Here is a 16,980-nt window from a genome sequence, read left to right as displayed (position 1 = left end):
CAGATTCAATCAGTTTAAATATAAGCTTAATATGATAGAGAGTGGAAAGTAGTCTCTAACTCAGGTTATCCAACAAAGAAGGACATCTCCCCTATAAAACAAACCTCTATTATAATATGCGATTGTGCCAATGCCAAACAGGACTACAGAAAGTTTTGCCAGCCAGAAATCTCAGCACTTGGCGAAGTAATCGTCAAGTCATTGGTATTCATACACAACCCTATCCTAACCCATAGTTATTTCCCATTAAAACTAACACACACTCATGTATACATAGCCCAAAACAAGCCCCAACGTCCCAGAGTACAAATCTCCTCAGCTTCTGAAATGGATCAAAACAGACTTACAGTGAGTGTTGGGAAGGTTACTTTCAAAATATACTGTAATACCTAGCAGTTTTCTGATGACCTGCGCAAAATAATCAGGAACATAGAGCACTGGAATACCCAGAATCAACAATGTAATCTCATTACTTCTGGATTCCTTTGCCATTCTTACTCCTTTCTATTAGTGGACACCACAGTGATATAATCCTCTTTTTATTCCTCAGAAGGAGAATGGGTTCATATGATATAAGGTTACGGGGAAGCAGCTTGCGGAGCTGACTTCATTTCCTCATGCGCACATACACCACCACCCAGTATGTGGGGCCCAACGGGCCGCTTTATGCTAATGAGCTCCATCAAGGTCAGCCGGTCTTCTCGCCGCTCCCCCATCTCTGTGTTCTTTCCGCATCGTAGACAGTGATGACTTTAATGGTGCCATTTCCCAAAACAGCAGAATGACTTGAGGGGGAAATGCATTACCCATTGCAGGCTTTGCATTCAAGGTCATTTGCCGTAGCAAGGTTCCCTTAGCCCCTGAACTCTTTCTGCAGCTTCATCACACCAGAGATTTGGCAGTGTGTTTTCTGCTGGTCTCTGAGAATACATCCTCTACATATTAGAACATTGGCCTCAAAAAAGGTATGGTGCATTATGGTCATTGAGGCATCATCTACAGCTGAAGCTTATCTAGAAGTTTGATGTTTTACTACCTGCTCCGCAAACAGCAGACAGTTATTACGGTTACAGTTATTTTGCAACTTGTAGCATGGACTTACTGTATTTTTATACCCAAGTGAGCTGTATACTGTCATGTGAAATTGGCAAAATAAGTTCTAGTAACTGCAAGGAAATCTGCACGCCATCAAAAAATAAGGATGAGAGATTTCTTTCTGTCTATGCGATACAGGTCCATTTTATTCCAGAATGCAAGCAGTGCATGGTGCATGACAGCAAATGCTCTGATCAAGCATCTTTATCTATACATACCAGTGAGGCATACAGCTAAAAAGACAGATTGGACGTCAAATAAAGCGCAGCGTATTTCATTCTACTCAGCACCATCGGTTCCAAAACACAATATTCAACCTGAGCAGCAGAAAGAAAAACACCATAGATTCTGTCACAGGCAGCTTTTACTTTTTTTCCCAAATTCATCTTCTATGGAGCTGAATATCAGTGTGGCAATAAACCTGTGGTTATGGAAGACAGTGGCGAATATTCACAAATACAACTGTCCTGGAGCATTAAAAATCTAATTTTTCAAAGCTTACTTAAATTGATTGGTATTCCCCATTAACGTGGGAAGAGATACTGTACAGTTCATGTGGGTTACATGCACAGATGAGTGGAGGCCAAACAGCTGACCTGAAAACAGCGCACGGTAAGCTCTTTTACAGTATTCAGCAGAAACGAGCCACCCGCTAATCTTCTAACACACAAACCCAGAAATAAAATTACAGGTTATATGTGAAATACTGCAGCTGCATGATAACTGATTATATTCATTGGTGGCACACTAGTCGCATTATGAGAGAACAGAGGAGAGAGCTGTAATTTGAATGTGCTTTTGTGCGTTCTGAAATTGAACCATTGCTGATTTTCCACAGCCATTACCTTGAAACCAATCACATCGCTGAAAATAGCAGACGAGGCCCTTCCACCCGTGCTATTAACCTGAAGTCCTTTCAGCCAATCAACACTTCGGTGTTGCGTTTGCCACACAACCCAAGGATGCTATCACTTTACATAGGTGGAACGTCAGCAAGAACCACTGGTGCAGGTCATGTGGAGGTGGTGCAAAGATGGAGGCGGTTAATTGAATTGTCACAGAGCGTCCCTCTGCCATACTGTACTGCCTGTTCATTGGCCGCCCTCCAGGCCCTCTAATAACACGGATGAATGGAATCAATCTCGCCATACAGTGAAGTGGTAATGGGACATTTAGACATTCATACAATCTCGGTGTGCGGCGGGCTGAGTGGAGCCAGAAGGCAGTCCGCTGACCAGCTGATCTGTCCTATCACGTACTACTTTGTGGTAAAAAACATATGCGTCATATGCTTTAAACTTCAGTTGTTCTCTTCTAAATTGTGCCTCTGCAAAGTTCTCACCTTGCAATTGTTCTGTTTTTGGGCGATGATGCCATCACATAGCTGCTCCACAGGGCTCACTCCCATCCGGAGAGGCCTGGAGACACGGTGAGAATCATGTTCCTTGACTTCTCCGGCGCTTTCAGCACCATAAAAGCCCCCTTCTCTCGGGGAGAGGCTCAAAGCGATGTGGGCACGGTGCCTTGGTTTACAGATTACCTCACCGGCAGGCCGCCGGTTTGTTCGCCTCCTGAGCTGCATGTCTGACATTGTGGAAAGCAACGTCGGGGCGCCCCGGGGTGCTGTACTGTCACCTTTCATGTTCGTGCTCTACACCTCAGACTTCAGACACAACTCTGGGTCACGCCGCCTCCAGAAGCTCTCTGATGACTCCCCTACTGTGGGATAATCAGTGAGGGCGAGGAGGAGGAGCACAGCGGTCTGGTGGAGGGCTTTGTTAGGTTGCTCAAGGAGAACCATGTGAGACATGAGATATCCACCGTTTGCAAAATAATTGATAACACCAAATTGGTGACAAAATAATAACACTGTTATAGTCTGGATCCTCTATCTCTTAAAGATATTGAATGATGAACTGGTTGGTAATGTGTTGTTTTTTTTCCAAAATGGATATAATGCACTTTGGATGAACTCTTGAATTGTTTTTCAGAGGTTTAACATTCATTTATCAAGGGAATGCTTTTGTTGAGCACAAATGCTCTTTTTCAGCACCATACTTTATCATTCATACATTTATACACATTTATTCCTGGGAGCTGCCCAGTACAACTGCAGTCTTCTATTACTGGCCACTGGGAGCTGCCCAGTACAACCATAGTCTTATACTGTTGACTACTGAGCAGCTACACTGGAGCAATCAGGGATTAAGGGCCTTGCTAAAGAACACACTGGCATTTTTTCTGCAGCAAAGACACAAGAACATAATATATTTATGCATAGGCTATACTAAATATGCAATCAGCTGAGACTTAAACCAGCTTCCAGTAGAACCAGTAGGCCAAGCACCAGGAAATAAGAGCATGTACTAATCAAACAATTCAATTTGGCAAGTCATCCTCCATACCACATTGGGTCCAAATATTGAAAGCCTCAGTAGTACAGGACAAATAGTGCAGTACGCATACTGTTACAAACACTGTACATTCAGTGTATGGCAATTGCTACCTATTCACTAATTTTACAGATCTACTTTAGAATAGAATCACGCCATTTTGGAGAAAAGAGAGAACAGGAGATAAGGGGTTCATCGAGGAATGGTTTATCTTATTCAGAAAGTATGCAGAGGAGTGCTGGGAAAAAAAGAGCAGCGCAAATGTCAGTCCTCTCTAGGCTACTTGAAGCTTTGTTTAAATGCCAATCAGAGATTGGCTGAGGGGAAAATGGAAATGAAAGATTAGAGAACAAATCTCAACAGATGTGAGTCATCTCAGGATCGAATCGGGAGTATTCATTCAATATGCATTCTTTTGTCGTAATTCATTACGTGGATGGAGGGGTGATTGGTTGGTGTGTGTGTATGTTGGGCGGGGGGGGGGGGGGCTACTGCAAGTTCTGCATAATATTGTATTGTGGTCATTCATTGCACTGTTGAGGTGGTAAGTGTTATTAAAGATATAAATGGCCTTGGTACGCCACTTTACAGTATTATCTTTGACAGAGTATTGATTTGACCTGTGGGTTGTTTTCATTTGCAAGTATCGGTCTTGCCAGGCCGCGACGCACTCACTTCTCTCCCTCTACTCATCCCTGAATACAAATGAGCCTCCTTTTATCTATCTAAATAATCAGCCGTGTCTGTTCAAATGTAGGCAGTCGCTGATGCCCTTGATGTAGTTTGCAGAGGGGACATTTGCACAGCAAACATACGTGACGACGCCAGTCCTTACCTCTGCCAGGAAGGACATCCCGCCTACTGTCCTTATGAAAAAGAACACAGAGTTTCAGAGAAAGATTTTCAAAGAGGAGTCTTGCATACTGAGGGCCAATCTGTCCAAGGTTGTTCTCACAGGGAAGGAGAGCTCTTACTCCTAGATAACCTTTACAATCAGCCGGTGGATTGTTGTAATCGGGGGACAGTGTGGTAACATACATCACTTGCTACCTCTCTGATGGAAAATCAACAATTAATCACCATTCCTGTGCCGTGCTACAAAGATGATTATCATCAAATGAAAAGTGTCTCGTCGAAACAGGGCCAAGGACTAAAACATACCAATTTATTACTTCTGTTCTCTGAAAAAACAAAAACGCCAAGGACACAGTGTACCAAGAAAAATACAGATCTACAATGAGCAGTCTGCTACGTTATGAAAAATTAATGACTGTCAAAGCAATGTCATTTTTGAGTGGTTTAGCCAATACTTCAGGAAAGTTCTAGCTCTGGAAATGCCAAAGTAGTTTAAGTACACAGTCATAATGTGTAGGTAGATAAAAAATGTACCTTGTATATAAAGTACATTGTGTTGTCATTGTTACACTACAGCCTATTGATGGATAACACACAACCCATGTGACTTGGTGGCAATTTCTACACTTGAACTGAATACATTTTAGTTATCTACTTCCAGAAGTGCATTTTAATTTTCACGTTCATTGATGATGATCCCCATGGATATTAGACAATAACATGGTCTGCTAGTGAATCGATTAATGAATGATAATAATATGATGACTTGTTGGTATATTACTTCCTAGACTTTGTTTCCATTCTAGAAGAAAGTTGTTTTTATGTTTACCTGACTCTAGTCGGACTCCTGGCTTGCTTGTATCAGCTGTGGTGAAGCCACTATTACTGAGTGGCCTTGCCAGCGCCGGCCACACTGTCCAATCAGCAGTGATTTATGGTTTGTTTGTTTCATGAGACGGAAAAGGGTAGCCTTTGATACCCACAAACAATTGTGGCGCCGGGTGCTCTTGCCTCAAATTGATTCTCTTCTGTATCTGCTTTGGAAAATGCACTTGCTCAACCTCAAAGATCAATTGTTTTTCAGCCTTATGGTCTTCAAACAAAAATGGAAAGAAAAAAGGGTGGGGATAAAAAAAAAAACAATTACAGCGACAACAGAGTGTGTTGTGAATCATATTTCCTTGGTATTACTCTTTTTCATGTCTGCACAACACTATTTAAAGTGTGGATTACTTTTAGGATAAAACAAGAATAAGACATATCGCACTTTGCAGATGGCAGCACAAAACTATACTACTATCTAGCTATATATTTCTATATAAACACACAGTTATAATATTTACTTGTATATTTGACATATTTGTCTATTTATTTCCTTATTCTAGGATTTCGAAAATGTAACAACACTGGTTTGTACAGAAAGTGGGTCTAGGTCATGGAGGGAGATTTTTGAAAGCTCTAAAATTCAAAGCCTTTCTAGTGTTAATCATTTGTTTAATTAGTTATTACAAATTACAGTCAAGGCCTACAGGATTGTGTAAAATAGTGTAAAATAGTGTATAAGTTCACCTTGGAGGCACAATGGCAGCCATCTCTGTTGTGATGTGAAATGACACTGGCCTTGTTTAATTTTAACATAACAGCAGCAATAGAGCATTAATTATTGGAGAAATGCTCAAGGCTTCCCCGCAGCAAGGTAAGAGATTTTGTGACTCCTTGTCTGAAAAGGTCAAATTCAGTTTCAGAAAGAATGCAATGTTAATGATTATGAATGTTGCACATCATTATGCAGAACGTCAGCTCCTCTCTGCTTGCATTGCTATACGATGTGACACCAACAGACTTGTTCGTAGACACAATGGTTCAGTTTGCCACTGTAGCCTTTTGCATACAGCAGGCGGACAAAATTGGTACATTAAAAAGGACAAATCAAAGTTACAAAGGCAGTTAGACAGGCGAGTCATATTAAGTTGAATGGCAATTAATATGTGTCAGCTTTAAAAGAGATCTGACAATCACCACTTTTATATGAGAGTTTTCAAAGAAACATGATGCAGCTAACAGATTCCTCAGTGCCTGAATTGCAGGTGCATTGATCCCAAAAACTGTGGCAAGGGGAACATTCTGGAAAATCATGACAACATTTCCCAAACATGGACAAACTGCATCAGCAAGGAGGAACAGTGGTCACAAGTCAAAGCTCACTGGCAGGGCTAGACAGACACTGTTAGTTAGTTGCTAAACATTACAAAACTACGGCTTCAAAAACTACCACAGAATTTAATCAACACCACTGTGATACAGTCTCAACATAAACTGACCATCTTGAGCTTTCACAAAGCAGGACTACTATTCAGAAACGGTTTGTATCAGTTTGTATCCAAGGTGAACACTTTGTAAGATCGAGCAGAAAACCTGATCCCTAACCCTGATGGAATGCGATGGAAGAAAGTATTATGCTCTGACAAGTCAGCTTTCAGCCTTTTTTCCTCCACCCAGACAGGTTTACATTTGGAGAAAACCAAAGGAAGCCTTCAGCACACGGTGTTTGTTGCCAACTATTAAACACGGTGGTGGATCTGTACTGGCATGGCAGCCATCGACTGGGAATCATTAGGTCTCATGATTGCTCTACATTGTGTAACGGCCAATGAGTATGAGGCCATTTTACAAGACCAAGTGCACCCTAGGGTGCAAGCACTGTTCTCTCATAATGTTCCCCTTGGATGATATACACTCCATACACACTGCTAAACAAATTGAAGAGTGGTTTCATGAACACCAGGATGAAGTCAAACCAATTCCATGCTCTCCCCAACCGCCAGATCTAAACATTATTGAATCTTTATAGATAAGTAGATATTCACTCCTTCATCCCTCAGAGGATTGGAGGCTTTTCTTCTTGAAGAAAGGTCCAATATCCACTACATGCTGTTCAGGATGCAGCGTGACAGCAGTACAAGGAGGACTGAAGCTCTTCTGAAGGCAAAGGGTGGCCAGACTCCTTATTAGCTACTTGATATTCACATATTGCAAGATGTTTCTGTTTTGTCCATCCCCTGTAGGATCGGATGCAACTATCTCCTGAGCTACTAAAACTGTGTGAATGCCTGTGTGGAAACCTGGCTTGCATGTCAAAAATAAAAGGATAGAAGGAGTGAGAGTGGGTATTGAGATTATTAAGTCGACACCTCCCATCACAGATGTTTGCCTGAATTTGGACCTAAACACCTCCAAAGGGCTCAACGGTAAGTTATGGCTCCATGCCACTGAATCTCCACTGTCAGCACTGAGGACACTCACCCACATTAAACTTAAACTATGGCATCTATAGGGGCGGTCACATCTGAATTCACCCAATGATTTCTTTTCGCTCATTGTGCTGAAAAAGGATGTGACTTTATGCTTTGTAGGTCGGGCATTCCAAACTTCTGGCAGAGGAGACCGCTAGAAGATAGCTGCCATGGTTTCTACAATAAATTACATTTTGTGAACAACCTCACATTAATCTGTATTCATTGTTTAGTAGCTGGTTCAGTAGCTAAGCAGCTATCAATCGACTCCAATTCTATGCTATTTGGTTAGCAAGTTAACATAGTGAAATAGCAGTCAATCGACTCTGATGCTATGCTATGTGGTTAGCAAGCTAACGTTAACTGTACATTACAAACAGGAAAAACGTGAATGTACCGTCTATATTACATAATATTATGGATTCCTCCCTGTTGGATTTTTTTTCCTCAGAGGTCAACACAGCTAAACAAGTGTTTCTATTGGCCGGCTGCATGAATTTGCAGGTCAAAGTTAACCAAATTTGTTCTGTGCGAAGGTGAAGGGTGAAATCGATTCACAACCGGAAGCGATTGTTTTTATTAATTCTTCACATGGTTTTCAATTGACATCATTGGGAAGCGAAATAAATTTCCAGGTAGGTTTGTGCTACTGTGACAACAGTTTTAGGCTTAGATTTAGCCCATAACATTTTACCTCTATAATGTCAAATCTCACCATTAAAGCAGCATTGGGCACATGTTGGCAGCTCTGAATGGCAGTGAAAGGTAACTGTTTGCCAAATTTGACCTTCAATAGCCAGAAATCATGAAAGGTGACATCAGGAAACTGCTCACAGCACACTCATGTTTACCAACCTTGCTTCTCTGTGATGCTTTGTACCAAAGGAAACCAAAGAGACGAGAGAGGTAAAGGTCTAACGGTGGTGAGTCCAGCTTTCTCTGGATGGAGCATCAATCACTACTGTTTAGGAGACAGTTTGTATTTCACTCTTAAGTTTTGATTTGTCAATTCCTGTTGGCGGTGTGTGGCCCTAACAGACACCAGAATTCCATTTAGGCAAATAGGAAGAATCTACATCTCAGTTAGTGGGGATGGGACGCTCTTCTGTGCCGCGGCCCCACTTTGTGATTTACGCTGACAAGACAGGTGTATTTTTACACAAAATCCCAGTGCAGCTTAAGACAAAAAAAAAAAAAACGCATCTGAAATCTAGTGGTGCCTTGATCTCAGCCTAAATCTCGGCCTAAGCTTATGCCTTCCCCTGTCCCGTTCGCCACAGACCCCTCAATGTTATTTGCCATCCTGTATCGACAGGCCCTAGATTGTTTTCTGTGCTTGATTGATGAGGAGGTGAAACAAGCACAGTCTATCCACTCTCTCTCTCTCTCTCCATGGTAGCAAGCTCTATCTCTTGCGTGAGATACTCCATAATTTATTAAGGCTGGTCCCGAGATACTGTGCCGTTCCATAAGTCCCCATGACTTAAATAGCTGCGGTACTGTCCTTGTTGCATACTTGGCTTGAGTGTATTTTCTCCCTCTAGGTGCTGTTCTCCCACTTAAAAAACGGGATCACAAGTCCCATTTTCGACGTTCTAGTTTGAAGAGCAAGTAACTGAGCCAGCAGTTCTGCGAATGCCCAGTTCTGCTCTCCCGACCCGCTGGCACCCCACCAACAGCGCTGTCCATCAGAAAAACGGCGAAATTCATAAATCAAAAAATATGTTTGTGCGTGTGTAGTAAACACAATGTTTTTGAAACCAATTGTATGCGGGGCGGTAATTAATTATCCCCTGTCAAGATGATATGCACAGCGATGCTATTTTAATTTGGGGTCCTCAGGAACGCTCATTAATCTTTTTCCAAGATACTGCACAGTGCCCTAGGCCATGACATTTTATGTTTACTCTTTCCTGAATTGCTATATGTTGTTTTCATGCTTTGTCTCTTTTTTTTTCATTTCCATATAGTTGGGGTTTTTGCTCTCCTCCAGAAAACATTTACAGGCCATACGCTCCCAAGCGTGTTGCCGTGAACACGCAAGGACGTGAAATATGTTGCTCCTCTAATAAGCCTCCCGAAGCTCTCATCATGCTCTCTTAAGGCTTGCTCACGTATGGTCAGTAACTAGGACGCATCTATAAACGTGCCGAGACGCGAGTAAAGAGACGAGGAAAAAGCTGAGTAGACACATCGGGCTTTAAAAGTCGACGCCAAAGTGCTTTTTGTCTCCCGTTTCGCGCCGGTAAACTGTATCACAGCGTCTCAGTCTGCTCTGCACTCCATGACGAGATGGGTTTTGACAGTCCTGCACAGAGTGTTTGATCCGCAGGCTCCGGGAGACGAAGCAAGGGGCCCCGGGGTTTGACAGCGACGGTGCCGCAGAGCCCAAGGGACCGGGCGTCAGCCGGCGCACTCAGATGCGAGCCGAGTGCTTTCTCCTTCCAAAAACATAGGCCGAACGTTCCCCAGACCTCGGCAGGCGGGCGAACACAACCCACAGAGCTATACGCGCCGTCGGGGAGGAACGAGAGCGTTTCACCACGCCTCCCGCTTGGCCCCGATTCATTCTAACCGTTCGAGACAAGGCGGAGGCGCCGGGGCGCCGCTGTGCCGCTTCTTACGCAGTTGTTTCAGTGGAAATGGAGATTCGCGAGGCTCCTTTTGAGTGTAATTTCATTACTGTGTTTGTTGTTTGCCAAGGTCGGCTCGGGAGAATTATTTCCATAAAATCCTAAAATCCAAACCACATCCTGCGAGCACAAAATATTTTATTGATGGTGCTCCGTAGAAGGGTATTTTTCCACTGTAAAAAAAGATAAACCTTTTAAAAAATTCAGAATTCTGATTCATGACTTGTTTTATATTTCAATGTTTGGGGTTTTTATACTCCACTACTAAATTGTTAATTTAAAGAAAAAATCCACCCTGGAATATTCTTACACTTTTATATATGATCAATCTGTGATGTTCAATGCATTTCAGGAGTTAATTTGTGATGAAGTGTTATAATTTACTTTTTTGGTGTAACCTGCCTCATCTCCTTCTGTTTCATTAAGTGATTTCCTATGTTTCCCAGAATGCCTTTCAACAACCCCAGAGAAGGGGCGTGAACTTGTTGCTGTCAATCAACAGTGGGTGTATGGGCATATAAATATAGCTTGGTCGCCAACTAGTTTGAGAACACTGGGGCAGGATCGTGGTCTGTGATCGTGGCTGCATCCCTTACTCAAAACACAACATGTCTTTTGGCTGCATTGCATTCTGGTCTATTGGAGAAATTTGTTGTTGTTGGTGCAAAACAATGAGTGTAGAAAGACGCTTTTGCTCTCTGATTCTGAGGGACTGACACCAAAACTTAGGTTGGATTTTTTTTCCTGCGGCTGGAAAGTATCATCACAGTATTCTATTTGTTTACTATGTCATTAACTATTCAACATCACTGATATGTCTTTGGCAGATAGAGAGAGTAAAAATAGCAAAAAGCATTCACACTGGAACTGGATGAGGTAAACAGTCAGGTAATGTTGCAAATGTTTCATTATCAATACTAGTTCTGATACTTTAAATTAAATTACAGTTGTAATGCAATAACCTTTTGATATCATTGCTGTCCAGTGAAAACCTGAAGAACTAAGAAGAACAGCCTGGACTTTGCTTTGACCAGTCTGACTTTTAGAGTATATCCAGTGGGGTTTGAAATGGTTTCATAAGCGTGGTAGGATTTTCTACCCTAACCCATAAAGGAACATGTAATCTTTCCGGTCTATCCGGTTTTCGCTGGACAACAGTGTTTCTTTGGAAAATGGCAGCACATTTTATTTTGTGATGGAGTAAATCATTATTTCCATATTCCATTCTATTTACATTGTTGTCCACAGCACTAGACATAATTGCCTATACGTAACAGAAATGCCCATAGTCATAGAATCAAGTATTTTAAAGCTTTGCTACAACTTATAATGCCTTAAAATGTATATGATGCCAAAAATCAGTAGAGTACCTATAGGTATTGCTTTTCAGTACCAAGCGCTAGTGAAGATGAGCAACAGATTACATACAGTATAGGGGATTACTGTAATTTTATTAGTCAAATGATTACTGTAATCCATTACAGTAACTGTGAACAACACAGTATTTAGATTACAGATACTTTTTGAAAAAGGATTACATGTTTGAAGGGAAAAGGACATTTGGACTATTATTCTGCACATGTTGATATAATTGATGATGATGATGATAATGATGATGATGATGATGATGATGGTAAAACTATAGAAACCACATTCTAATGATGATGATGATGGTAAAACTATAGAAACCACATTCTATACACTGGAATAGTGTGCTTTCTAAGTTTTATATTGTAGATTTTGAAAGCAAAATATCCAAAGGTAAGAAATAAATTCACTGAATAGAGAATTCTGCTACTAATTAAGATTCCAAGCAGTCTGTAATCTGCAATAGATTACATGTTGAACGTAACCTTCCCAAGTCTGATGATGAAAGGAGGGGGGAAAAAAGAAATAAAAAAAGAAATAGAGGAAGAGGCCTTGGCCAGCGTTGCAAGGAGAGCAGTCATTAAAGTGCACATCGCAGTGTATTCTCCATCCGCAGTTCGGGATCACAGGTCAAACCTAGTTGGCATGAAACAAGCCATCTCCACTGGCAGAGTGTGAAATGAATTCAGTTATTGGCTAATATCTATAGGGACGAGTACATCAAAGACCTCTAGGTTGGGATTGTCGAACTGTGAAAATTAGAAAGCACTTTCTTGGCCTAGATATCTAAAAGAGACACTGCAGATCTACTTAATGATTGAATACATGTTTTGTCATTTTATCATTGATTATTTCCCAAGAATAGATCATTACATAAATCAGTAAGGCTTGAATAGTCATAGATGATCCCATGCAATACAAATTGATTAGATGCTCCCTCTTCAACAGGGTACACAGCTAATTTTCCAGTCACAATAAGTGTTGATTTGTCAGTGATAATTATTGGGATTTGACAAGTGTTGATTGGAGTGCTGTTTGTTTGTCCACTCATATGCTGAAATGGCTCAGGGGCGGCTGCTCAAAACTATCTAAAGTGTTAAATTAACATTGATGGCTGACGACTTACGTGCCAGTGTAAGTGTTGATTTTTACACTGTCAGTGTTAAAAGGAAATATCCAGCCTAAAACACTTTAACACTTAACGAAAACAGCTATTGGTGATGTATCTTGCATTTGATGATGTGACATGATATTCAATATTTCAAGCACAGCTACAATGAAGTTTGATAGCAGAAACTGTTTCAGCTATCTAAAAGATCACCTGCAAAACTTCAGGTTTTGATGTCAGTTCCTTACAATCAAAGAGCAAGGGCTTCTTTCTAGACTCACTATTTTGCACCAACGTTCAACAATCATACAGGGAGAAATCCATTGTGGAAGAGGAGAGAGACCAATTTCTCCACCAACAGTAGCCTCAATAGACCAGAATGCAATGCAACCACAAGAAAATGTTGTGTTTTGAGTAAGGGGCGCCACTCACATGTTCTAGACTTGAAAAACTCTCTCCTGCTCACACTATGCTATTGCTATTTCTTCATGCATGTTCTTCAAGCCCATTACTAACTGAAGTAGAAGTAGACGAGGCAGGTTGGGGGAAAGTGGGTACACTAAGAAAGTAAAATACAATACGTTATCACAAATTATCACTTCATTACAAATTGATGCTATACTGTACACAAGTGTAACAGTGGATTTTTCCTGAAATATAAAACCCATGAATCAGAATTCAGAATTTTTGAAAAGTTAAAGGTAAAAACATTTTGATCATCAGTCAGTTTTCTGTTCTCTGTCAATGTTACATTAGCAAAAGGATGCAGATTTTTCCCTCAAAATCTACTCAGCACTCTAAAGCATGCAGTATCTGGTGATGGATACTACCTTTAGGAATGTTAAGTCCACTTCTGCCCGCCTATCTTGGCTGGAACATGTTTGGCTCTAAAAATGTACGGTTGATGGGTAGAGTGCACACCACTCTAAAGGAGAAAGAGTAACATACAGCAGCCTGGAAAATAGCTAACGGAGGAGAGGGATGTTTGTGCCATTTAAAGTGAGAGTCCCATCTCAGTACTCAAATCCATTAAACCACGGACATCGTCTGATTTGGGTGATAGGAGCAACATGGCATACTACAACTAACAACAGTGCTTTCTGGCCATGCTTTTATAGAATCAAAGGTTTGCAGAGCTCGCACTTTGGACCACTAACAACTATTAAGGGAGCTGGAGACGAAAATGTAGAACTCCTTAACAAGGTTGAACTGATGCGTTGGGTTTCCAATATATAAGGTCGATATTACCCTTTTATTAAAAATTAAATATGATCCAGTCAGTGTCGTCCACCTCCAATATGATGGATATGATGCAGCTTGATTGATTACATATTTATATTTATTGTATAATTGATCAATACTATGCTGGCTGTCTATAGGAAGCCCTTTACCTGATTAGTATTATCCTGAGTTTCATAACTTTTAGTGCCATTTAGTCCCATGGTCTAAATGTTTTTTCAGAGGTTTTTCCAGCCTGGCAAGTATACAGTTCTGAAGAAAACAATGAATACTTGTAATTCTTTTTTATTTTTTGGCATGAAAGTGGTCAAATTTAAAGATGTTGAATATCGACACAAAGTATAGGCCATCGGAGGCTTCAATCCCAACATATCGGTATCAGTATCTGCCTTGAAAAATCCATATCGGTCAAAAGCAAAAATGTTGAATTTCCATCTTTGCGCAAGATTGTAGGTGACGCTGTTGATTGGGGCTGATTCAGCTGAAATGCTGAAAAACATGTGTGCCTTAACATCCTTCCATGACTTTTCTTAAACCCAATTTCTGTACAAAGCAGTGTAAGATTTTTTCAAAATACTACAAGGAAATAGTAGCATTTATGCTTGTTGGACTTCTCTTAGACCCCCAATATCCATTGGCCTTAGTGTTAAATAAATTATAGTGCAAAGTTACTGATTTGTTATTTTTGCCGGTTTGTGGGATGTGCTTCTCCTTTGATTTGGTGCTTTTTGGCCAAGCGCTCCTCTTTGAAGACAACTGTTGACGCACACAACCTTCCTCCCTAACTATTAAGGGACCGTGTGCAGCTTAAGGGGTGATGCAGCCATTTAGGAGAGAGTTATGCTATCGTTTAATTTCAGCCCAGGGGAGAGTTGGGTATTTTCTAAAATCACCCAGGGGAGAACCATTTAGTTCCTTACTTATGGAATTTTAATATCTCTTATAATGGTATGAATTTAATGACACACTATAGCCCATCAGTGTTTATTGTAATGACTAAAGAGCTTGTTTGCCACAAAGTTGGTGCCTTCCTTTAACAAGCGATACAGGGAGTTTTGAAATTCTGCAATGGTCAACATTTTTGCTGAAAATGTATGTAAAAAAAAGTGTATGATGTCACTCAAGGAAGTAACAAACTTCCTTGAGTGAATTCCTTGAAGATTCTCCACAGCATGGCCAATAGCATTCCAGCTGAAAAAAAAGTGGCGGTTTTACTGTGTTGTTGTTAGCAAGAATACATGTTTCATTTATTAAATAAGTTTTGGTTAAGCATCTCTTTTTAACATTTTACACCAATGGAAATACTGTTAAATAAGGCCCTTGGTGGTTTAGTTTTGAAGATCTGCTCCAGACAGCTGGGTAGCGAGGCAGCCTACGGCGACTCACGCATCCTTGTAATTCTAATACTGATCCCAAATGGCATCTGTTTGTATGTGAAATTATTCAGCTGCCCTCCTGTTCAATTCATTCATTTTTTTTCACGCATTGTGATCCATTTCCTCTAAATTCTGCTACACAACTTGGAAATCTTTAGTCATGTATCCAAAGTTATGCGCCCTCAGGGACTAAGCAGCTTGTGGGTTTGTGGAAATGAACAAACTGCATTAATTTTGTGTTTATTGTAGCAACAAACTAAATCATCTTCATTCTGGCCAAACTGAGAGCGTAGAGTAGAATATAATCTCACATCTATGGCAAACACACAACACAGAATAATCTTTAACTCTCTGGTCTCAGTGAACGATTTCTCAAAAGCACTGGGAGGTTCACAAAAAATACATAAATATGAGAGGATTTGGCCTGAAGGAAGTCAAAATTCCGAGAGAACAAAAATCGTCCAAATACCACTCATAATAAATAATACCAGTAATGGACAATTACCCTAATCAACAAGAAAATGAAAGAAAGCTGGCAGGGCTCCACAAAATAGCCCTGATCCAGTTCTCGCTGATTTTAGACTATACATTATGAAAAGCACTTTTCACTGTGTTGAGCTTTACAGAATATAATGACACTCTTTGTAAATGTGTTTTCTGCAAAGCTCAAGAGGTAGACAAAGATCATCTATCTCTCATAAGATGATACACACAGTAAAAAAAACTGGTCCACCGTCCATTCTGCAAAAGACAACATCAGTTCTTTTTCTCAGAAACTACACACTGCAAAAATATACATTTTTAACTCTGTGGATGTTAACAATACTGTCGTCTTGGGTGTAATTTGGTCCAAATAAACTTAAGACATTTTTAACATAAGATATCTGCAGTAAGATATCTCTTAACTTTTCCATTTATTCCCTCTGGGGCCACACACACTATGAATGCATCCATTCATACTATTTTAAGGCGTTTTGAATAAGAAAAAAAAAATTGCACGGAACGCTTTGTCATGTCTTGCCATGTCATGTAATGTCATGTTATGGTGGCGTTTGTGTCTTGTTAGCATGAGAGGGCTCGACAGGGTGACAAGGTGACGAGGTGTAGCTGTACATCACAGCTCTCTCCAGTGCCCTTCACAGCCCTATAAACTGTAGCTCAGCTATTATAGGTGGGCACAGTATTTTAATGAGGGATGATATAAACTGTCGCCATCTTTTTACAACCCCGACTTAGACTTCATGATCAGTTGAGACTCTGACAGGAAGGACTCGAACCCAGCCAGGCCTTTTAACCGATATTTAGACCTGAACTTTACAGATCTGCTGTCAGTAATTCTTCCAACTCACAAGTATTTTTGATGAGCATTACTACATTAAAAACCTGCTTGGTTGATGTTAATGTTGCACTGGGCAAAATTTTGCTGTAAAAATGCACCCATCTTATCAGCTTAAATCACAAAGTGGGGCTGCAACAGAGAAGAGCGTCCCATCCCCACTAACTGAGATGCTGTAGATTCACCCTATTTTCCCAAATTCAATGCTGGTGTCAGGTATGGACACTTCTCTGCCCACACAAAGTGACAAACTTAAGGAATAGTCAACAAACTGTCTCCTCAAC

Source organism: Centroberyx gerrardi, chromosome 8 (assembly GCF_048128805.1).
Source record: "Centroberyx gerrardi isolate f3 chromosome 8, fCenGer3.hap1.cur.20231027, whole genome shotgun sequence".
Taxonomy (NCBI): domain Eukaryota; kingdom Metazoa; phylum Chordata; class Actinopteri; order Beryciformes; family Berycidae; genus Centroberyx; species Centroberyx gerrardi.
This window is presented reverse-complemented; position numbering follows the sequence as displayed.